The sequence below is a fragment of the Balaenoptera ricei genome, unplaced genomic scaffold, assembly GCF_028023285.1.
Source record: "Balaenoptera ricei isolate mBalRic1 unplaced genomic scaffold, mBalRic1.hap2 scaffold_778, whole genome shotgun sequence".
NCBI classification, from domain to species: Eukaryota; Metazoa; Chordata; class Mammalia; order Artiodactyla; family Balaenopteridae; genus Balaenoptera; species Balaenoptera ricei.
In genome coordinates, this window is record NW_026777966.1 from 32,031 (window position 1) to 57,203 (window position 25,173).

The 25,173-nt window shown below is 38.1% G+C and overlaps 1 long non-coding RNA gene across 1 annotated transcript; it reads right to left on the bottom strand.

Moving 5' to 3' along the window:
- Nucleotides 1-104: 104 nt before the first annotated feature.
- Nucleotides 105-24,023, bottom strand: LOC132358950 (uncharacterized). Its single transcript, XR_009500636.1, has 4 exons — nt 23,868-24,023; nt 1,770-1,808; nt 1,462-1,680; nt 105-261 (listed from the first exon to the last, which is right to left on the bottom strand). It is a non-coding gene; the product is annotated as an uncharacterized LOC132358950 (long non-coding RNA).
- Between the last annotated feature and the right edge of the window lie 1,150 nt (nt 24,024-25,173).

Sequence of the window (25,173 nt, forward strand, 5' to 3'; positions counted from 1 at the left end):
AAGTCCAGTGAGAAAATTGTGATGGTAGAGGCTTGGTACAAGGCCTGAAATCACTTCTACAATCTGCAGGGATTCACTTTTTGCTATGTTAAGACAGAGACAAAGAGGGTGAACAGGTTTTATTTTAACTCTAGAAATTTTGAAAAGAAATTTTCCTCCTTATTTTCAGTACTGCTTGAGAACTTGTTTCAGTTTCTTAGAAGGGTGTATATGGAGGCTCATTCCAAACAAATCAGCCACATTGTTAGAAGGTGGAGCGCCCTGGAAAAAAAAAATAATGAGTACATCAAAATTACTGAGATATGATAAAGAGCCCTTAGCTAGGATTTAAAACTGGTTTTACCCCTGGCTTTGCCACTTACAAAGCAGGTAATTTTGCACAGGTCCTCCCATGATTCTCACTTTTCTTATCAGGAAATGGAGACAACTATGCCTGTTTTGTAGGATTGTTGGGAAGATTAAATGAGACACTAAACAAGAAAGCATTCGACATCAGAAGATTACTGTCTAAATTGAAGGAACCTTGTTGCTTCAGTCTTACTCCAGGTCTGACTCTGGTTGTCAGTGTAACGGACAGGGAATTTATTGAAAAGTCCAGTGAGAAAATTGTGATGGTAGAGGATTGGTACAAGGCCTGAAATCACTTCTACAATCTTCAGGGATTCAGTTTTTGCTATGTTAAGACAGAGACAGAGAGGGTGAACAGGTTCTATTTTAACTCTAGAAATTTTGAAAGGAGATTTTCCTCCTTATTTTCAGTACTGCTTGAGAACTTGTTTCAGTAAATACAACAATTTTCATCTAAGTTTAAAATACAAATAGATATTTTTGTTCTTTTTTTAACTTGCAAGACTTGGAAATCACAGGCCAGCAGTGACAACATTCAACCTTCTGAGTAAGGATCTTCATAGTGCACTCAAAAATCTCACCAGCAACTTCTTCAACTTCCTTATATTGAACCTGAATCCCTCTAGCTACAACCCCTGTTCCTCTGGCTTGTTTTAGCAGGGAACAGCTGGTCTACAATCTCCATGTAATATCCATTCATGGATTTATTAAATTGTAATGCATATTAGCTGGGTTACATATTCTGAAAGTAGCAGGCTCTTAGCATTACCAGCAGTCATTTTTCAGTTCTGTGCAAAATATACCCCTGGGAGCTCTTAGCAGATGTTTGCTAAAATTATTGAAAGAAACAAGAAATAAGACTTTCCCTAGTTTTGAATCCACAGTGAGTAAACCATTTAAAAATGGCCACAAGGCATCTCCAAATCTGAAAATTAAGAAAGGCACTCTTTTTATGAGTATCCTTGTCCAAGCAAAGTTACATATCACAAGTTAAATCCTAAAAGGTGATGCCATCTTACACAGGAGAACATGTTCCTATTACAGCAGTTATGGCTTATGCATGTTAAAATACTGTTTATTTTTTAATTTTTATTTATTTATTTATTTACTTACTTATGGCTGTGTTGGGTCTTCGTTTCTGTGCGAGGGCTTTCTCTAGTTGCGGCAAGTGGGGGCCACTCTTCATCGTGGTGCGCGGGCCTCTCATTATCGCGGCCTCTCTTGTTGCGGAGCACAGGCTCCAGACGCCCAGGCTCAGTAATTGTGGCTCACGGGCCTACTTGCTCCGCAGCATGTGGGATCCTCCCAGACTAGGGGTCGAACCCGTGTCTCCTGCATTGGCAGGCAGATTCTCAACCACTGCGCCACCAGGGAAGCCCCTAAAATACTGTTTTTAAAACTAAGATTTTATATATTCTTACCTCAAAAGGGCCAAGTAGGATCAGACTTTATGTAACAACCTAAATCAGGAAGCAAAGAAAGAGAGAGCAAGAGGGTGAAAGAGTGAGAACAGGAGTGTAAATGAGAGCAAGAGAGGAAGGGAAGGATGGAGGAACAGAGGGAAAAATGAAAGGAAAAAACATTCATTCCTCTATTCCTAGAAAACATATGGTGATTTTATAGCATTTTATTTGTCTCATTTATTTTCTGTAAGATACTTTGCAAAACTTGTGCCAGGAGAAATCTTGGAAGGAGTAAATCAAAATTAAAGGGGGATACACATAAATATATAAAGCAAATATTAACAGACATAAGTGGAGAAATTGATAATAATACGATAATAGTAGGGGACTTTAACACCCCACTTACATCAATGGACAGATCCTCTAGACAGAAAATCAATAAGGCAACAGTGGTCTTAAATGACAAAATAAACCAGTTGGACTTAGTAGATATCTATAGGACATTCCATCCAAAAACAGCAGAATACACATTCTTTTCAAGTGTGCATGGAATGTTCTCAAGGATAGACCACATGCTAGGCAACAAGTCTCAACAAATTTAAGAGAATAGAAATTATATCAAGCATTTTTTCTGACCACAATGGTATGAAACTAGAACTCAATCACAGAAAGAAAAATGGGAAAAGGACAAACACATGGGGACTAAACATGCTACTAAAAAAGAAAAAAATAGGTCAATGAGGAAATCAGAAAATACTTCAAGACAAATGAAAATGGAAACACAGCTTACCAAAATCTATGGAATGCAGCAAAAACAGAAGGAAGTTTACAGTGATACAGGCCTTCCTCAATAAATACGAAAGAACTCAAATAAACAACCTAACCTACCATCTAAAGGAATTAGAAAAAGAAGAACAAACAAAGCCCAAAGTCAGCAGAAGGGAGGAAATAATAAATATCAGAGAGGAAATAAATAAAATAGAGACCAAAAAAAAAAAAAAAACAGTAGAAAAGGTCAGTAAAACCAAGAGCTGGTTTTTTTGAAAAGATAAACTTTTAGTCAAGCTCACCAAGAAGAAAAGAGGGAAGACCAAATAAACAAATTAAAAAATGAAAGAGTAGAAATAAAAACAATACCACAGACACATGAAAACAATTGTCAGAAAATACGATGAACAATTATATGCCAACAAATTGGTCAACCTAGAAGAAATGGACAAATTTCTAGAAACATAAAATCTGGCAAGACCAAATCAGGGAGAAACAGACAATCTGAATAGACTGATCACAGTACTGAAATTCAATTTGTAATTGAAAAAACTCCCAGCAAACAAAAGTTCAGGACCAGACAGCATCACAGGGGAATTCTACTAAACATATAAAGAAGAGGCAATATCCATCCTTCTAAAACTATTCCAAAAAACTAAAGAGGACAGAACACTCCTAAATTCATTCTTTGAGTCCAACATTACCCTGAAACCAAAACAAGACAAAGACACTACAAAGGAAAAGAATTACAGGCCAATATATTTGATGAATATAGGCAGAAAAATCAACTGAATATTAGCAAACCTAATCCAACAATATATGAAAAGGATCATACACTATGATCAAGTAGGATGTATTCCATGGATGCAAGGATGGTTCAATATTCACAAATCAATCAATGTGATATACCACATTAACAAAAGGAAGGATAAAAATTACATGATCTTCTCAATAGATGCAGAAAAAGCATTTGACAAAATTCAACATCCTTTCACAATAAAATCCCTCATCAAAGTTGGTATGGAGGGAAGATATGTCAACATAATAAAGGTCATTTATGATAATCCCACAGCTAATATCATACTAAATGGTGGAAAGCTGAAAGCCTTTTCTCTAAATTCAAGAACAAAACGAGATGCCCAGTCTTACCATTATTTAATATAGTATTGGAAGTCCTAATCACAGAAAACAGAGAAGGAAAAGAAATAAAATGCATCCAAATTGGAAGGGAAGAAGTAAAATTGTGACTATTTGCAGATGACATGATACTATATATAGAAAACCAACGATTCTCCACCAAAAAGCTTTAGAACTAATAAATGAATTTAGCACAATTGCACAATACAAAATTAATATACAGAAATCTGTTGCTTTTCTATATGCTAAAAATGAACTACCAAAAAGCAAAAAACAATCCCATTTAAAATCACATCAAAAAGAATAAAATACCTAGGGATAAACTTAACCAGGGAGATAAAAGATCTATATCCTCTGAAAACTATAAAACACTGATGAAAGAAATTGAAGATGATACAAAGAAATGGAAAAATATCCCATGCTCTTGGATTGGAAGAATTAATATTGTTAAATTATCCATATTACCCAAAGCAATCTACAGGTTTAATGCAATCCCCATCAAAATGCCCATGATGTTTTTCACAAAACTAGAATAAATAATCTTAAAATTGTTATTGAACCACGAAAGACCCCAATTGTCAAAGCAATCAAGAAAAAAGAATAAAGCTAGAGATATCACACTCCTTGACTGCAGACTACAAAGCTACAGTAATCAAAACAGGATGGTACTGGCACAAAAGTAGACACATATGTCAATGGAACAGAATAGAGAGCCCAGAAATAAACCCATGGTCAGTTAACCTATGACAAAAGAAGCAAAAATATACAGTGGAAAAAAGACTGTCTTTTCAATAAGTATTGCTAGGAAAACTGGACAGCTACATGTAAAAGAATAAGATTAGAATATTTCCTCACACCATATATAAAAATCAACTCCAAATGGATTAAAGACCTAAATGTAAGACCTGAAACCATAAAACTCCTAGAAGAGAACATAGGCAGAACACTCTTTGACATAAACTGCAGCAATATTTTTTTGGATCAGTCTCCTAAGGCCAAAGAAACAAAAACAAAAATAAACAAATGAGATCTAATTGAACTTAAAAGCTTTTGCACAGCAAAGGAAACCATCTACAAAATGAAAAGACAACCTACTGAATGGGAGAAAATATTTGCAAATGATATGACCAATAAGGGGTTAGTATCCAAAATATATGAACAGCTCATACAATTCAATATCAAACAAACCAACAACCTGATTAAAACAAATGAAGGAATATAACAAAATAGAAACTGACTCACAGATGCAGAAAACAAACTACTGGTTACCAGTGGGGAGAGGGAAGGGGAGAGAGGTGAGATGGGGTAAGGGATTAAGAGGTACATAATACTATGTATAAAAGAAATAGGCAACAAGCATATATTGTACAGCACAAGGAAATATAGCCATTATTTTATAATAACTTTATTTATTTATTTATTTTGGCTACACCACGTGGCATGCGGGATCTTAGTTCCCTGACCAGGGATCAAACCTGTGCATTCTGCAGTGGAAGCACGGATTCACTGGACCACCAGGGAAGTCCCTGTAATAACTTTAAATGGCATATAATCTATAAAAATATTGAATCACTCTTTTGTACACCTGAATATAATATAGTAAATCAACTATATTTCAATTTAAAAAATTAACAAGGGATAAAGAAAACAATTTCCTTGGAGAAATACTAAACATTGCAACCTTGCATTGTATTCATAACTGCATGAGTTTCCATTAACAGTAACTAATAATTCTTTTTCTAATTCAGTAGACACAGAAATCAGGAACTTTATGTTATTGTTTCTATGCAAGTGGTCGTTTTCCTCTCTCCACTCCATGATGCTCAAATTCCTTTTTCAAAAATATCCCCGTGAGTGTAAGTCTAAATTCATGCCACAGCAGTTGAGAAAGACTATGGTCTGCAAAATTCTGTGCTTTGCTTACAGTTTAACATGTTTGCTGTTTCTGAAGAGAAGGAAGTTTCCAAATCATGCATAGTTATGAATGAAGCATTTTAGCAAGTAATCCTCAAGGAATAACAAAAGATCAATTCCCATTGTCACCTTACAAAGGAAGAGATTGAGCTTTTAATGCTGTACTCACAGTACATGCATGCCAAAGAAACCCAGAACTGGGACTTTGAGAGCAGGACAGAGACTGGTGGGGCACTTTGTGGAAGTGATCCTCAGATATGTCTATCATTGAATGACACTGTGTACATATGGAGTGCTTTCTTCCTCTCCCTGTGAAGGCACTAATGTCATCACCGAAGACAAATATCACTTGTATGAGAATACTTCTATTGTTCCTTCATAATTATAAGTAATACATAGCTGATCTGGAGATTTTTGAAAGTATAGAAATTGCAAAGAAAAAATTAAAACTCCTTTTAACTCTACTACATCATTGTTCACAGTTTGGTTCATTTTCCTCCTGGAATTTTTTTTTCCTTAAACCACAGAAATTTATTCTCCCCTAGTTCTAAAAGCTAGAAGTCCAAGATCAAGGTGTTGGCAGAGCTGGTTCCTTCTGGAATCTTTTTATACCCAAAATAGTTATTCCTTACTTACAAAATTTGGATTATCCTAAATATGGTACTTTTCACTTAATGTAATGTCATAGCTTCTTCTGTGTCATTAAATGTTGCTCAAAAATTTGAATTGATACATATTATCTCATAGCATAATCATGACAATATTTAACCATCTGTTAAGTATTGCCACACATTGAGTTGGTTCTAATTTTCCAGTGTTATAAATAAATATTCAATAAGCATCCTTGTACATAACTCTTTGCCTCATCTCTGATAATTTTCTTAGGATAAATTCCTGAATATGAATTTACTAAATCAAAGGGAAAACAAGTATTTGGAGGCTTTGTGTCCCAAATTACAAACTACTCTTCTGAAAGAGAAGACCAACTTACAGTCCTACTAGCTGAGCAAAAGGTGTCCATTTCCTGAACCCACAGAAATTACTGTATTCATCTTTGACAGTTTAAGAGTCATGACATGGTACATTGTTGTTAGTTTTACATGCACTTCCTTAACAATCACCATGGTTGAACACCTTAATTCTGTTGATCAAGTATTCCCTTTTCGTGATAAAGCCGAAAGGTTGTTCCCTCAAATCCCCTGGGCAGTTTGTTTACTCATCTCAGGGACCAATGAAAGGAAAGAAGGTGTACGGTTTGCCTCCTCTCCTTGGTAACCCTTTCATTCATAGTACCAGCTTCATTCATGATTTCTCATTATCTATCCAGGAAGTGAGATATTTACTTACAAGTGGTGACTACAGTGAATCATCGAAGTGTGTAAACATTATAAATAGATTCTTGTGGATACTAAGAAAGATGTTTATACGTTTCAAAATATAAGAGAAACCTAAGTCAAGCAGCTGTGAGGAGAGGACTGCATATTCTTATCAGTGTGGCTGATATGGTCAACAATGAGTTTCAAAAATCTAATGTCAGTTTTATACTTGATAGGCATTTTATTATTTTGTGTCCTGGCTATAGTCAACAAGTTCAATAAGAAGAAAAATAACAACAAATAATTATTAACACCCCATGAGCAGAACAGTGTATTTTTTTAAAATCCTAGATTTTAAAAAAAAGAAGAGATTGATGATGCTTTAACGGAATTGTGGAGGGCAAAGAGATTTCAACTACAATAAGGTGCTAGATGTAGTGAGATTACATCTTTGAAAAATCATATTAGTCATTGTGAGGGCTTGAGAAGTGAATTCTTCAACCAACACTCTTCTCCCCTGGAGAAGGGGAGAGAAGGGAGCAGAGGAGACATGATGAGAAGAGAGAAGTGGGTAGATCCTCATCATAAGGACTAACTAGCCTCCTAACTAAAATCAGAAGCCTTTTTACTCCCTTTGGGGTGTGGTCTTTCAATGTGGAAAGAGGGTGGGTGGTCTTCACCACTTTTGCTTTTGGTCTGACTGCTGCCCTCCCCTGAGGCAATGAATGAAGAAGGTTTAGATGGTTGGAATAGAGAAAGGGTAAAAGATGGGGGACAGAAATAAACACTCATAAATATCTATAAAATATCAGTTAATATGGCTGAAAGGAGGTCCCCAAGGTAACAACCATGGGAAAGTCCCAGGGTGGAAAGCAGCTGTGAGCTGTCAAGAGACAACACTCTTGGTAGCTGGGAGAATGGATGCCTCAGTCCTGAAAGGAGAATCTGGGCATTGTCCCCCAGTTCTATTTTAGCTGGTTAGGGCCTTCAACTCACCCCCAGTATAGCTGCAGTGTATGAGAAAAGCACGGGAAAACCTAAATTGACTAAGATATTTTTTCTGCTACTATGGCAGGATAAAGACTCCAGAGAGAATACTATTGATAACTACAGTAATGTTACTTTAACCTCTTTACATTTGGCAAAATACAAACACAACACTACAAAATTCATTTACGTTTATCAAGACCCTACTCATTTATTCAGCAAAGCTACCGAATGCCTTGCCTCCTGTGTCCAAGCTAACTGCAGTCCAAAATACAGAGATGAGTAACAAAAGCCTGACCAAATGGATGTTAGTCTTTTTTTTTTAAGATTTTTTTTTGATGTGGACCATTTTTAAAGGCTTTATTGAATTTGTTACAATATTGCTTCTTTTTTCTTTTTTCTTTTTTTTTTTTATGTTTTGGTTTTTTGACCACGAGGCATGTGGGACCTTAGCTCCCTGACCAGCTCCCACAACCCCTGCATTGGAAGGCGAAGTCTTAATCACTGGAGTGCCAGGGTAGTCCCAAAGTCTTACAGGGGAGATTTGGCAATGAGGGTAGAATGAGATCCCAATTCCCTAAAATGGAATATCTAGTTGGAACTATCTCGTTGGAACAACTATCCAGTCTGAACCATAGCAAGCCTGAGGTTTACCTATGTGACAACTATGTAGGATCACTTTTCACCGTTATAGCCTGGGCCCAGGAATATCAGACTGTCTGAGTTGAAATCTGAACTTCATCACTAGGTACTTATGATAAGTTATTCGACCTTTCTGGGCCAGTTTCTACATGTATCAAATGGGAATTATTATAGTACCTAAATCGTGGAGTTGTTGTAAGGATTCGAATTAGAAAATTCATATAAAGAACTAAGCATTGTGCCTGGCACATAGTAATCATTAAATTAATATCAATCTTCACACATCTGTCTCACCATCACAGAGTTAAAATGTAGTTTGCTTTATTAAAATTCAACGTACACAGTTTTCTATTGTATAAAGCATATGAAATGAGGTGCATCTGGCATACACTTAGATTGGGATACAATCATGAAGAAATATGAGACAGGGTTAATTTTGATATCACCAAATCTGCCATTTGTGAAAACTCATTAATGTAATTTACAAATCAAATTCATAATTATTCAGGTAGAACATTTGCTCTGCTCTCCACTGACCTAAATTTCATGCCACATTCAGTAGTTGTACAATCCAGAATTTAGTAATCATGCATATGGGATGATTTCCCCAATATTTGTTTTTACCTTTAGAATAAGGACTGACGGCTAACACTTTCCATTATATATGTATCTGCATGGGCTTAGCAAGTTTCTTCATCCAGAAAGACTTCTATCACTATGCTTTTCCTACCATGCCAGAAATTCAACAGTTATATGGAAAAAGGAAATCATGTGAAGAAAAGGGGACTTGCCCTCACTCCTCAGGGAAAAGAAAAACTCTCTGCTCTATCCTCCAGGACCTCTTGGCCACAAAGCAGTAATGTACCACCTAGGCTGGGCTTCCTGCTGCTTTTGATATCACTGTGATAAGCTTATCAGGGAAAAAAAATAGCAAAGCAGAAGCAGAGCATCAGCATGTCACATTAATGTGATATTCTTGCTACCTGCACGACCAAGTGGGGAGCGTTGTATGTTACAGTGAGCTTCCTGGTTCCCTGGAGGATGAAAGAATGCCAGTATGATCGCAAACACGCAGCTTGCAGAGGCACTAGCTCACTGCAGCAGACGCTGAGCACCTGCCTGCACTGAGCTGGCAGGAGGACTCACCATATTCTGTGCTGCAAAATCACAGGAAGGGCTGTTTATAAACCTGTGAAAGGAGGAAGCTTCATTCGATGGAAAAGGCTTTAGAGGAAATCCAGCTCCCTGGCACATAATCTGTTTCCTCTGCCTCCACCTTCCTGGGGACCCTGCAGTAAGTAATGCAAAAATGACCATTACATAGTGCGAAACCATTATAGAGAGAGAGATAAAGAGAGAGAGAAGAGGGAAAAAGAGAAGAGGGTAGAGAGTTCTTAGAAGGCAAGGTAAGATAGCCAGTTTACCAGCAGCTTCATTTGGGGGCTGGTAGGTGCATTTCCTCCTAAACTGCTGAATATCTAGACTTGATGTGAAAGTGATCAGATGAATATCCTTAACCCCCATTTCCTTTGCACTCCTTGGGCACTCTGCAGGTTATTTCAAGTGCTTAATAAAACAAACCAATAAGACAAAAGAAAGATCTGTGTTAGATTTCCTAAGAAGCCTTAAAGTCAAACATTAATTGCAAATTCAGATACATAATACAGAACTCAATCACTGTTCCAATCTACAGTCATCACATACCTTGTTGATTTCGTGCAATTTACCAAGATGACTAAGATCTGACATACTCCAGTGTAACTCTTCAGCACGCAGAAAATCTAGTGAAACCACTGGGGAAATTAGTCTTAATAGTAGTGCTTAACTGTAAATCTTCCCATGGCTGGTCACAAATTTAATCTTTGGCTAAACTCTGGTTCCCAGTTTTTCTGTTGTTTTGCATTAAAAGCTTAGGATGCTTCTGAATTATAATCAAAAGCGATCATGGTTTTAAATTAAACTATATTCATACATGCATACACGTACACATACACATAATTCATTTGGCACAAACACCAACAATTAGGTTTTACTCCCAGAAAACTGATAGAGTGAAGATGAGATAGAAAGAAAAAAAAAGAGAGAGAGAAGAGAGTACAAAGAATCTCTCCGAGCATTCTGTGTTTAAATGTTTTCTCCCCATCCCTCTTCTCTAAAGTGTTAAGAATATTTTTTGGAATGCTTTGGCAGGACTCCAAAGATTATCGCCGCCATATTTCAGAATCACACATAGAATTATAATCTCCATTCCAAGCCAAGTGCCAGCCTGAGTCTTAAGAAATGCCTCTTCTTGCTCCCTCCCCCTTTTCCAGAAACTCCTAATGTGGAAGTAGTTGCAGCTTTGAAAGAATCAAACACAATGCTGCACTGCTTTTCTCCTTTTAAATCCCACCCTGACAGTCACCTCTAAGCCAACTGGTTTCACCCACCTCAGCCTCCTCCAAACAGCTTAATCCCAGCCTACAATATTGAACATTCCTGACTCTACATTCCACTGACCCCTAATCCTTTAAATCTCTCCCCCACTCTCCTTTGCCACATTCCTAGGATTTATCAAACTTTTGTAATTCAGGATTAGTTTGCATATTTACCTTGGGTCACTCTGGGATACACCAAACTATTCTGGTGCTAAGTGAGTTGGCATACCCTGAAGAAGTTGAAGGTAAGTAACATATAAATTCAGATACTCAGACACTGTCAAGTACCCTAACTGCTGAATTTAAGGTGCCAGACTTAGCAAATAAAACTACAGGGTAACCAATTAAATTTGAATTTCAGATAAACAATGTCTTTTGCATAAGTATGTCCTTTGCAGTATTTGGGACATACTTATCCCAAAATGTATTTGTTGTTTACCTGACATTCAGATTTATCTGAGCATCCTGTCTTTTATCTGGCAACCTTAGCTGAATCTGGACACGGTGAGGAGGAAGTCAAAGTTTAATTAATCAATAATATTCCAGAAGCAGACCTCAACAAAGTGACAGAGGACCCATGTCCTGCCTCAGAGTTTAGGAAAAGAAAGTCTGGAGCAGAAAGGGCAAGACAAGGCATGCAGCTGCCCTTCCGCTGTCCCATGCCCACGGCCAACATCCTTAATCAAACAAGATACCCCTTTCTGGCTTCAGCACAACCCCTCAGACATCCATTACAAATCAATCAGACTTCGCTCGTGAGATGAAACCTTTTAGCAGTCCCTGGCCTAGACAAGGTGAAGAGTGTGGAAATATGTGGAATTACTCAGGTTTAGTTCCCAGGCAAATCTCAGTGGGTTTTCCTGTATTCTCTGAAAAACAGAAAATAAAATTTAAAAAACAACAACAAAAAGACCATAAAAAGCCATGAAATTGCAGAGTTGTCACTAGATAGCTCATTGGGGCCTTGATAATGAATGATTCTCTAGTGGTAGTTCTGAAAATCTGGATTATAATCCACATTGGGCCTCATTGATAATGCACATTCTTTCTTTGGTTCTTACAGCTGAAAGATGCATAATTCATATACTGTCATTACATACATTCAAAGATTACTTGTTGGCCACCTACTAAATGAATGAGTTAAAGTTATTGAAATGATGTATTTACAAAATTAAGCTCTTGCTTTAGTAGGGTTTACTCTACTAAACTCATAATTAGATGACTCTAATTCAGGGTCCTACACTGCCATGTAATGCAGGCAAGGTTGTGTAAGTCTAATTGAGCACAACTTGTGGAGTGCCTGCAGTTTTCAGGAAGCATACTTGGTTATCGATGTGGTCTTAACTTGGTCATGGTTTCCAAATGCCGTGTACTTACGAATTACTTTTGGCTTAGCTTCTTCATTTACATTGGACTTTGTTGTGGATCATTTGGTTAACCCCAGAGTGTAGAGTGATATATGCTTCCATCAACGGTATTTGAGGACCATAATTTTTCAATCACCAGACTTTAAGTCATGTATACATTGTGATTCAAAGACGAGTCATCTCTACCACTCTGCTAAGGCAAACCACAAAAATTTGCTTATACAGTGACACATTCCCTCTTATTACTATATTCTCTTCCCTCTGTAGAGTGGGAATGGATAGAATAAGTGGGCTGTGGGGTCTTTTGCTCTGCCAATCCACACCATAATCAAAAATAGTTTGAGAAATACTCTTCCAGAACAATGACTCTCAACTGTAATCAGATGGTATTAAATATTAATACACAGAATGATATCACGTGGCCAAATCTTTTTCATAACCAGAAAAATGTCACAGCAAGAAACAATAATTTTATGATACATAAAATTTCAACCAAAAACACATCACTAATGTTTTAAGTTATTAAACTAAACATGGCTCTACTAATTTTTTTCCCATAAATATTTGTTTCCTCTTCCTTTATTCTTTATGTTTACTGGCAAAAGCCAGCTCTTTAAAAAGAAATGTATAGAAAAAAAATCTTTAAATTGACAAACTGTTTTCCATTTAATTTATTTTTCCTACAAACAGGGAAACTACTTCCAATATTCTATTTTAGGGCTATACTACTTTGGTTTCTTTGGGAGCACAAACCAAATAAGTCACAAACTATTAGTGAATTATGAAATCAAAGGAGTAGATGTTGAGCAGATTTTGGGGGAGACTTTGTGTTTTTGTTTGTTTGTTTGGATAGCATAGCATAAAATATACAGCATTAACCTCCTGAAAATTGTTTCTTCAGCTGCATGTGTGCACGCGTGCACGTTTTCTAGGCCACAATGAAAAATGAATTTCTGGCTATGTGAGAACGTCTTGGTTTAAAAATTTGAAAAACATTGCTCTAAAGTATTGCTTCTCAAACTTTACGGCATAAAAATTACCTGGGAATCTTACTAAAATGCAGCTTCTGATTTGGTAGGTCCGGGTTAGGGTATTATTGATACATTTTGCATTTCCGTAAATCCAAAGTGATTCTGATGCTTCGGATCCAGGGGATCACACTTTGGGTCGCAGCAGCCTAGAGCGACAGCCACAATCCACGTTCAGAGGAAGACTAGACCTCTAAGGGCACGGTGAATGAACTCTGTATCCCTGTATTTCCCACTCAGGTTGCTCATGTAGCGTGAGGAGCCTGAAGCCATAGACCCTGGCTAAAGTACAGTAGACCCTCCTATTGGAGGGTTCTGCATCCGACATTCAATGAATCAATTGCGATTGGTTGAATTCTAGGTTGTGGAACCCGCGGATAGGAAGGGTCGATTTACTACACCGTTTTATATAAGGGACTTTAGCATTCGTGGATTTTGATATATGGGGGGAGGGGGGACCAAACCCCTGCCAATACAAGGGACGACTGTAGTTCCTTCTACCAGAGACTGAGCCTGCTTACCTTCCCTTCTCTGCTGTCTCTTCTTCCCACTCCTTCTTGTGTGTGTTATTGAAAAGTTGGGAAAGATTACTGGTCACAAGTCACTGACATGAAACAGGTCAAAATAGGTATGGGATTCAGAGATGCACAGTTGGTGAGAACTCTGGACTAATATCGCTGCAATATCGATTTTCCACCCTGCCATTCACATAATCTATTCACAACACAAATCTGTGTCTTGTTCCTCCCTAAAAGTCTTCAGTGGTTCTTTATTGAGGATTAAGTTTTCTAGTTTTATAGACTTAGGACATACTCTGCTTCCCTCCAGCCTTGTTTTCCTCCAATCCAGTTCCCAGAACCCAACCTGCCTTTTCAGTATGTCTATTTGTTCACGTATGTTCCAGTGTGAAGTCTTCATCTGGTTAACTTCCATTCATCTTTCCAGATACCCAGCTAAAAACTGCATTCTGTTGATCTGGTTCCAAGGGAGATATCACCACCTCCTGGGCGCCATCTTGGAAATTCTAAACCCAGGATTATATGCCTCTCCTAGGTACTCCTGTAATATCCCTACCTCTTCTTATGTGCTGTATGTAATTGTCTACCTCCCTTCACCAGATAGGGTATAGATGAAGCGAAAGGGCTTGCTTTCATTGTCCCACAACCCTAGCACAGGTCCTGGGATGAAAAATAGGATGGAATATTGAGAAGGGGACTTAATGAAAGAGTCAGCACTTTTAATCATTCAGGGAATCAATAAGCCTATTGACCACCATGGAACTCCCTTAAAGCATGATGCAAAAACTGAGAACCCTAGCTTTCTTTTTTGTCTTGTTTTATTGAAACTAAAATTGCTAGAAATATCCTCTAGATAAGCTTCTTCCCTAAATAAGTTACTCTAGATAATGGAAACTTTTATTTTGTTGTAAGGCTTCCAGAAACACAGGGTGAGGTTTACAGGTTTCTCTCCTTTAATTTCTATACCTGGATTTTTTTAAGGTGAGGTGTTCTGATTCATGGAGAGGTATGAATAGAAGTGACCTCACCATGGGTGGGGTCAGTCTTAATCTGATACCTCCCTGCCTTGATCCATTCCCTGATTCTTCTGCCAGGCAAAAGGACTTCTCTGCTCCTCTCCTCTCTAAAAGTCAAAGAAGAGAAAAACACCAAAAAGCTCCATTTTATCAAACTCTGCCAATAACTGCAGGGCATTGGGCTGATTATTAACGGTGTTTTATGAGACTTTCTCATTTTACACCTTCCACAGATGTAGAAAATTATTTTGTATTCATCCAAAAAGAATTAAGGGCATCCAGATAAGTTTCCTAACATGACAGACAAGTCACTCCTAAAGTGAATTTTTATGTCTTGTGTTTAGGCAGAGATTATTTTTCTGGAAATTGATAGGTTGAATACTTTTTATTTCTCTTTCCTTAAAGTGCTTAGAGGTAGCCAAATGTTAATTGAATATTGTGAAGAGACCCTTAATTCAATTAATTGGCTATTTTATGACATGCCACCTGAAACCTACCTTCCAACAAAAGATGAGAGGTTAGTACATTTTCGCTTTGTCTACTAGCAAGTTTTCCTTTTTGTTCCTTGGATTCTTGCAAGTTTACCAACTTTATTTTGCCTTAGGATAAGATTAACTGCCAAGTAGATGTTCATTGTTTTTAAGTCGAAGCTATATTTAGTCAAGTGATGAAAATCCAATCAATCAGTTCCCGTGTTATTCTATAAATACATATGAGGGAGAGTTTGACTTTGTCAAATTCTCAGTAATCATAGAATAGAATTTGTTCTAAATGTCAAAAATGGCTTCAGAAAGATCCCTCAGAGACCCAGTATGTCCCTGTTGAGTATCACTGAGTTCTTAATTTCACAACAAAAAGAGCTAGGAGGAATAAAAATTGAGTAGAAAGAAAAAAAGAGGTTACAACAAAAATTAAAAGCTCCTCAAGTTGTACAATTAAGACATAGGAATAACACACATTGGAAAGACACAGCTTTGTAGTAGTTGGTTTTGCAGAATAAAACTCTAACAACAGGTTTATTTATTATCAGGTTTTGTGGCTATCGTCATCCTTTCTTAAGTAATGTTTCTATGTATATGGAGATAAGTGGCTTCCTGTATTAAAACTGTGCAATTGTTCCCTCAGCTCAGAAGTCCCATTGCCTATATATGAACATGAATTAATATAGCCCAGAATTGTTATTAATGTTGAGTAACATATCTACCCTGGCGAACTATGTACCCCTATTCTTTCTGATACTCAATTGCATATTTGTCCTTATGTCACAAGGGAGAAATTCAAAAGGAATTTGGGACTTTTGCCAAATTCTCTAAATTCTTGAATTCAAACATTTTAAGCAAGATGAAACAGGAAATCCAAAGGGTATCCTCTGAGCAGGAAAACACATCCTAATAAAAGGAATGCAATGAAGCAAGCCTTTATTTCAGGGCACTTTGGTCTGTGAGCAAGGTGGCATGCAGGATTGTTATGAAAATTCCTTCACAAAGCAACTTGAGAGGACTTTGAATATCAGTTTCCATCACATGGCTCAGCAGGGATGTTAGCTGGTCCAGAGAGTAGAACTAAGATGACCTTCTACCAACAGACCTAGGTCAGTGCTATTCAAAGTTTGTTCCAGGCACTGATGCTGGTCTTCCAACTGTTATTACCTGTCCGTAGTGGCAGAAGTATAAAAATTGAAAGAAACTATTTAGAAACTTTTTAGTGAATTGATTTGCCTGATCAGCAGACTTGTGTTTGTGTGTCTTTTCTTTCTTTGGGATTAAAGAATAAAACCTGGTCCTTCACAATAGATACAGTTTGAGAAGCGTTCCTTGAGGCACTTCTAGATTGCAGCCATCCAGGGTGACACTGGGGATGGGCATATCTCTGAAAAAGAACTATTCAGACACAAAATAGATGGTTGCCTCAGGAGTTCCCACTGTTTGAAGTCTTCTTCCCAGAACGAGTAACCCATCAGGAAGGAGAGATACCACCACTACTGCCCAGTAAGCATCAAAAAGAATGTCGAGACTTTTTTTACATTTCATCTTCCAAAAAAAAGAGCATCTTTTACCAAGCCACTCCCTTCCAGCTGAAACTTTCAGGGCCAGATACCAGTTTAGAGCTTTTTTTTTCAGATTGTCTTGAGCCCCTATCTAAGTTGCAGGGCGGCGGGGGGGCGGCGGCAGGGGCTGTCCAGCATCGTTTCCTAGTGAGAAATTATTATGTGAATATTCAGCATCAGTTATGAACTGCTCCCCCTCCAAAACCAAGCCTCCAGAATCCCCCTCCTGGACCACCGATGACTAGTTCCCAAGGAAGTCTTTGCAGCTCCTTTTATTCCAATAACTTTATAAACAATCATGAACAAGATTTTTCCCTTCTTCCCCTCCTGATGCACTCTGTCCAGTAACAAAATCTCCATCCACCAAACAGTGGAAGAATATAGACAAATATTGTACTTAAATGACATTTCCTTCCAGGTATAGAAGATTTACAAATGTCAGAGAATGCATTTGATTCCAGAGAAGGTCAATAGGGAGGGTGATAGAAAAGCAATGAAGAATTACATTCTAAATATGAATATCAGTTTCGAAAAGCGCTCTGTTTCTGAACTTGAATAAGTTCATTTAAACTCCCTGCTAGCATTTTACCACCCAGATTGGAGGGACTAATTCAAAACAGAACTAATCTGAGAACCCCACTGAGGTTAGTGTTTCTAAAATGCTTCACAGTGTATAAAAGGGGGATCTACGTGCCAAATGCTATTACTGTCCACTCCTGCCATGTTTCAAATTGACCTCTAACCTTTGATACAATGGAGTGTGAAACCAGTTTTAAGATGTAGCTAATGCCAAACTGGCTGCAAGGGAAAAATAGGAAAAGTAAGCCTGGCTGAGTTAAGCTCTAGCATACCACAATTTCACAGTCGAACCAAAAGTAGTGCAAATTCAAATTGTAGGGTGTAGAGAACCTCAACTTTGAAGTCAATCCCTTGGGTAGTGGAAAGTGGAGCTTGTTTATATCTGCAAGTTAACCCTTAGGTAGGACAAGATCAGGCAACAGAACTCCAGCTACTGCTAAGAGTGTGTCTCTGTGTCCCCAAACTGCCCCAAACACTGTTGACAGTTTTAAAAAGATTCCAAAGAAACACAACACTCCCCCTTAGTTTTTTTTTTTGGCTTTCAGCTACTTTTCTCTTCCTCTCTGTATCCTTCATTTCATTTCCAAAAGATCCTGGAGAAAACTACTTCTAGGTAATTAGAAATCTGAGAAACGTTTCCATCTAAAAGCCAAAAAAAAAAAATGTTTTTTTATTAAAAAAATAATAACCTGTCAGTTTAAAGGGAGCCATTTTTTAATACAGTGACTCAAATTTCTGTGGCCAAAATCTTCTTTCCTGATCATGACCATTTCCCTATTCAGTTAACGGTATTGAGATTTCCTTCTTTATCACAGCCCTGCTCTAGCTGTTACAGATATAAAAATATGAGAGAGTAACTCCCTGTACTCCCAATTCCTTATAAAGTGCTGCTGAGAAATTACGTGTATTGTGCTCTTTCGGAAGTTGCCTCACTTCTCTTATTAAAGCATCTTCTACATTAATGAGTCATTTACCATTGTCTGGTCAAAGTTAAGGGAAATCAGCAAGGGAAAGATTAGAAAGGCTGAGATAGAATCTGGCAAGGTCAGTGAGACCCGACAGAGAGTTTTATGTGCCTTAAGAGGTCCCAAATGTGTGAAGGAAGGTATAAGAAGGGGTAAGAATAGAGAAAACAGAAGAATATTGAAAATCCAATTTGGGATTACTGGCCCAATCAAAGATAATGGGTAAACCCAAAAGAGCTGAGTTCAGTACCCAAGTCCAGGAGTCCAGGCTGGGCAGAGGGGGAGAGGTCAAATCTAAAATCTGAATACACAGCTAGAATTTTAAGATTCAAATGAGAAAAGGGGAAATTGCACAATTCAGGAGACTTGAAAGCACATCTCAACAACTGGACCAAGACAGCTGCCTGGTCTGAAACACCCTCTAAAACGGTCTAATCTAATGGAAGTGTTCCTCCCGCAGACGGGCAAGGCTCGGTGGGTGCTTGAGCAAAGGTAGAAACCCAGGGGCCCGGAGCATCCTCTCAGGAACCATGTTGTCTTTTCAAAGACAAACATGCTGGTAAATTACTAGTGTTCATGCAGTATAATCATTTGTATAAATAATAATAATGACAATGCATTTAGAACCAAAGAATACGTAGCCAGTAACTGTCAACTTACTCCTTTTTAAGTCTTCTGGGAATCCCAGAGACCACATGTCTTGGTTCTAACATGATTCTGCAGAATGCCCTCATGCAGTCATACATACCTACTCTATACAATGATTCCCAGGCTTGGGATGAGGCTCCTGAGTATTTACCCAAGAAATACCATTTTCAGTTCTGCCAAAATCAGCTAACTTTTGCTAATCCAGTTCAAGAATTCAACTTTTGTCTTTCATTAGGTAAATCTAAAATGAGGGGAGGTTACGGTAACCGGAATAATGCCCCCACCAATGATGTCCACACCTTAATCCCCAGTACTTATGAATATGTCATGTTACATGACAAGGGAGAATAAAGGTTGCAGATGCAATTAAGTTTGCTAACCTTGAGATTATCCTGGATTATCTGGGTGGGCCCAATGTAATCACAAGGGACTTTTAGAAGTGGAAGAAGGAGGCAAAAGAAAAGTCAAAGTCAGAAAAGGAGATGCAATGATGGCAGCTGAGGTCGGGGTGACACAATGTGAGAAGGACCCAACACTCTATTGCTGGCTTTGAAAATGGAAGAGAGCCATGAAGCAAAAAAATGTCAGCAGCCTCTAGAAGCTGGAGAAGGCAAGGAAACAGACGCTCCCCTAAAACCTCCGGAAAGAAACCCAGGCCTGCCAACACCTTGATTTTAGCCTAGTGAGAGCCATGTCAGACTTCTGGTCTGCAAAACTGTAAGACAGTAAATTTATGCTGTTTTAAGCCACAAAACTGTGGTAATATGTTAAACTTCCATAGAAAATTAATAGTAGTAATTTCTAAAATATACCAAATGGTTCTAAACCACCAACCAAGCATTTATATGCAGGGCAGAAGGGGTCTTCCATGCAAAGGGAATATCCCACACTGAAGAGAAGGATTGCAATGGTGTCTTCCCACATGTGTAGGATGACCAGGCCACAAATGCCCTTTTGAGTATAGGGAGTGCATTGCTATATATATATGTAACAGTGTTTTATATATATGTGTATGTGTATATATATATTATATATATATAATATATATATAAAACAGTGAAGAATCTAGGTTGAGAAATCGGACCAAACTAGTTAATAAACACTGCCAACATATGATTATCCTCTTTATTCTGGGGTGTGAATTGCTTGAGGCATAAAATTTTTCTAACCCCTTCTTCTTGTTCTCCACCTCTCAGACATAACAAAGGGGAAATGGAGGATTTTTTTTCAATTCAGGGTCACATCTCTAAGCCTGGCAAGAAGCAAAGAGTTCTAGATGGAAAACGACATTGTTTACTGCTCCCGAAAATCACTCATTACTTTGATCAAAAGATCAGATAATCCAAACTCTTTAAACAGAGAAAAAAGTCTTAATTCCCAATCCTTATAAAAACGTGTACATTAAATGCTACTTTTAATATTGGCTAGTACTATTTCTCAAGCCCTATGTAAAGAAGACAGATTTCCAAATATATCATCCTCTCATTTGCCAGTTTTACTGATGGAAAGGAAAGAGGAGGTGGAAAACGTCATTTCTAATCAGGTATGATGGCGCTCTCACTGCTCTCTATATGCTTTCTACCTATGAGATAAAATTATTTGCAAGATATTTTTCCTAAGGGAATATTGATCAATTCTACCAAACAGAAGTTCTCTTTACATCATATTGTTAAAACTCTTTTCTTCCTAAGAAAGCTGAGAAAGTAGTTGTAGGATATTCATTAAAAAGGAAGATCAAGGTGCCACGCAAGCTGCATAAGGCCCTTTTGTATCCCAGGAGCATCTGGGGAAGCCACATATGTATGTTGCCATATCATTGCATCATCACTTCTCTGAATCTGAGGGGAGGGTTTTGCGCTACATAAATTGTGGTCACAGCGACTAACTGAGCCCACTTCTGTTACATTTGCGGCCAGGAAAAGAATTGTACATAATTATGCATCTTTGTGGACCGTGCGTGGAAACAAATCCTGGAAATAAAACCAACTCTTTTATCAAGTTCTCCAAGCACACATCCATCACATTTACGAGACCTCAAGAGTGTGAATTTGGAAATTCAAGCATGGCGCTTCCCCTGAAATGGTTCCCCAAGGTGTGTGGATCAACAAGAATGGAATCCTTCACAGTGTGACTGGGAGCCAGGAGAGAGAATCTGGGTAGAACATGATGAATGAACGACTGCCTCAGTCACCCAGTACATCTGCAACAACTGCTTTGGCATCCAGCTATGGACTCCACAAAGACTTAATTTAACGGTACGAATACACAACGCGGTGTGTGTGTCTGTGTATGTTTTTAATGACCTCCACACAGGCGACCATTTTATCGTGGCTTCCAGCAGAGAGAGGGAAAAACAAGATTCAACTATAGAAGCTGTCTATATTTAATATTTCTGTTAGTTTTCTGTCTGCCAGTCTGGCAGATTGGCCCAATTGGAAAAACAACATCTATGATTGCTGAAACAGTTCCTGGCTACATTTGGCACCCTTAATCATGGAATGACACAGAAATCCCTGTCTGCAAATCTAAGGCAAAAGAGGCCAGCCTTTGTATATCACCAAGACTTATCTGTTTGTCTTTATTTCAAAGTCCAAATTCTAAGGTCATAACTCAGTTCAATAGCATAGCCTTCCACAACATTTCACAAAAACAATGCAAACTCTATGCAAATCCTTGGGTTAACTGGATGTCATCAGTACCATGGCACTATAAAAAATGAATCTATTTCCTGTTCTCTGTTTTGTTTTGTTTTTCTAGGTCAAGCAAAAAAAAAAAAAAAAAAAGACACCCAAACTTTCATTCACTCCACTCAAACTCTACTTTTAACAGTAATAGAATTAAAATAATTTTTCTATATGTTGATATACAGCAAATGAGAAAAATAAAATTAACATCATGTGCTTTTGGTTACTGTTTGGCCACCAAAATTCCTAAATGTGGTGAAAGAATTTTTCAAAGTACTGAACTTGAAATTGGAAGTGCCAAGTATGAAACTTGGTCCTGACTCTTAGTAGCTGGGTGAGATTTGACAGCTCAGCCCTCTGAGTCACTCAGTCTTACATTATTGGAAGATCAAGTGGGACTCCATGGGAGGGAGTTATTGGTAAAACACAGGGTGCTATTCAAAGGTAACATATTATACGATAAACTGGAGAGAGGACACATGAGTTTGAAAGGTACTACTTAAATCAAAGTTTAACATTGAACAAATCTGTAATTCTTAAGATCAAAAAAAAGGCTGAAAATCCTATTCCTAACTTTTATCAGTAACCATCTGGGCTCTTACTGAGCGAACAAACTGTAATATGTGGTCCCACGTCTAATTAGGTCCTGAAAAATTCAGCAGGATGTGAATGGAAGTTTTGTTTCTATGCAAGAAATCCTGGCAACTAGAACATCTTTTTTTCTCAGCACATCAACATTCCATACCACAAATTACTGGCGTAGACTGCCTCCAGAATCAGCTACCTCACCCTTAACCCTTTGGTTGCCAGTAATGGGGAATACACATTATCAGCAGAGCTGGAGTGGCCCAAGGGATAGGCCCGGGAAAAGACAGATACCATCTTGAGTAAGGCTTTGAATTGGTTATAAGAAGAAAGCATGAGCTTTGAAGTCAGACCATGGTCATTCCAATTTTGGATACACCGTTTTCCTCTTCCCATCTGTAAAGTGGCATAATAATAATCTACAGGATAGTAGTGTGGTTGTGAAGTATCATAAGACGAATTAAGGAGAGTGCCCCAATGCCTAGAAAATACCCAGGAAATGATTGCCTTTCTTATTATCAACTGTGAGTTCATTTTTTGGAATGTTTTAATGTCCACTCAAATTTTCTATGCCTGAAAAACTGTTTTGAAACAAATGCACACATGAAAAAAATATAATATTACCTCATTAATAACATATCTTACATGTTTTTAGAATAAATACATTTTTGTAATAGAAAAGAGTTTCACTCCTCCTCCCCCCAGACAAATTAGCTCAAGTTGAAAAACTTATTCAGTCTAACTTCACTCTCACCTCCTATACCTACTCAGTCTTCAAATCCTGTCAATCTCATCTCCAAAATCCCCCCTGAGAGCCCCCGTACCTGCTCTTGTTCTGCCTCTGCTCTGCTCTGGACCTCATCACCACTCTCTTCCACAGCTTTCTGGTCTCTTAATTTTGTCTCCATGCTTCCAATCTCGTCCTCCTTCCACGCATGCTCTACACTCTCACCCGTTACCTGGGTCAAACCAGTGAACCTGGCCCATGGGTGCTGCGGAGAATAATCTTCTAATTGTGTCTCATTAACCCAAAAGTGCAGATTTCTTACTGTAATATACAGCTTACTTTGCAGACTGACCCCAGGTAACCTTTCAGTCTCACAGCCAGGGACTCCCTCTGAATGACCATTTTGCACCTAATTATACACAGAAGGATGCTCCAATGGGAACTTCACCCCCTTCAACAGACACAAGATGCCATAGAGGGGAGGGTGTGTGGCTGATCTAGGCTAGCAGACAGAAGCAAAGGAAATAACCAACCTGATATATACATGCATAACTGAATCACTTTGCTGTACACCTGAAACTAACACAACATTGTAAATCAACTCTATTTCAATAGAATTTTTTAAAAATTAAAGAAAAAAATAACCAACCTGAGCTTTTTAAACCACTTCCCCCACTTGGAGTAAATAAAAATGGACCTGAGTGTGGAGAGAGGGGATTGTGTGGGATGTCTACACTGGAGAGAGCTGTTGTCATGTAGTCTTACTCCTACCTTTTGAGAGAGGGGCTTGAGGGTCCAGCCTTCTAAATTAGCCCATCAAGGAAGGACTTGTTGTCTCAGGTACTAGGAGGGCTGGTGGCACACTGCTCTTAGCTGTCAGCCCTGTAGGGATTCCCTCAGGTGCAGAGAATAACCTTTCTCAAGATCACTCCTCTGTCAGGGTGGCCCACATCCAATGAAGGATCCAGTGGCATATAAGGCCAAGCTATTTCAGCCTATCTGGTCAACGCCAATGCACCATTTTCGTGCCAGAGCCTCTTATGCAATCAGCTGAGACTCTCCCTCTCAGCTCAATAACTCCCTCTGCCCAGTACTGCATCATCTCCTTCCCTTCGGCATGTATTGATTCCAAGGACCTTTCCCAATACACATTTTACATATTAAACTTCACCTCAGAGCCAGCTTCCAGGGGAATCAATAGTGTGTTCTAGTTGTTTGCTTTCAAATATATCTTCCTCCCAGGCTGTAAGTCACTTGAGGGCAGAGATGGTTCTTTTTTTTCTTTTTTTTTTGAAACTATGGTTGATTTACAATGTCATGTTAGTTTCAGGGTATAGCACAGTTATTATTTTTCAGATTATTTTCCCTTATAGGTTATTACTATAGTGTGTATATGTTACCCCAAGCTCCTAATTTATCCCTCCCCTCCTTCCCCTTCGGTAACCATAAGTTTGTTTTCTACGTCCATGTGTCTATTTCTGTTTTGTAAATAAGTTCATTTGTATCTTTTTTTTCAGATTCCACATATAAGCAATATCATATGATATTTGTCTTTCTCTGTCTGGCTTACTTCACTTAGTATAATAATCTCTAGTTCCATCCATGTTGCAGCAAACGACATTATTTCATTCTTTTTGTTAGCTGAGTAATACTCGTGTGTGTGTGTGTGTGTGTGTGTGTGTGTGTGTGTGTGTGTGTATCCCACATCTTAAGAGATGGATCCTAAAGCATTACTGAGACCTGACTCCTTGAGACAGGGCTCAGAATTTTCATTTAATAAAAGACATCAATCTAGGACAAGAAAATAAAATGTGAGATTTCAAATCAGCACAAGGGAGATTTTTCTATGCCAGGGACTCGTTGAGTTTCTCACTGTGATAGAAAAGTACTTATTTTTTTAACTACTCTCACTTCCATGAGAAGAGATTTTTTTTTCCTAAATACTCTTGGCTTATGACTCCAACTCACTCCTAGTGGAGTTACTTACCTGATCACTAGGTAACCAACTGACTCAAGGAAGCTCATCCACTTGCATTTGCATAGAGAGAAAACCGTCTTTGAAGTAAAGGTCCTGGCT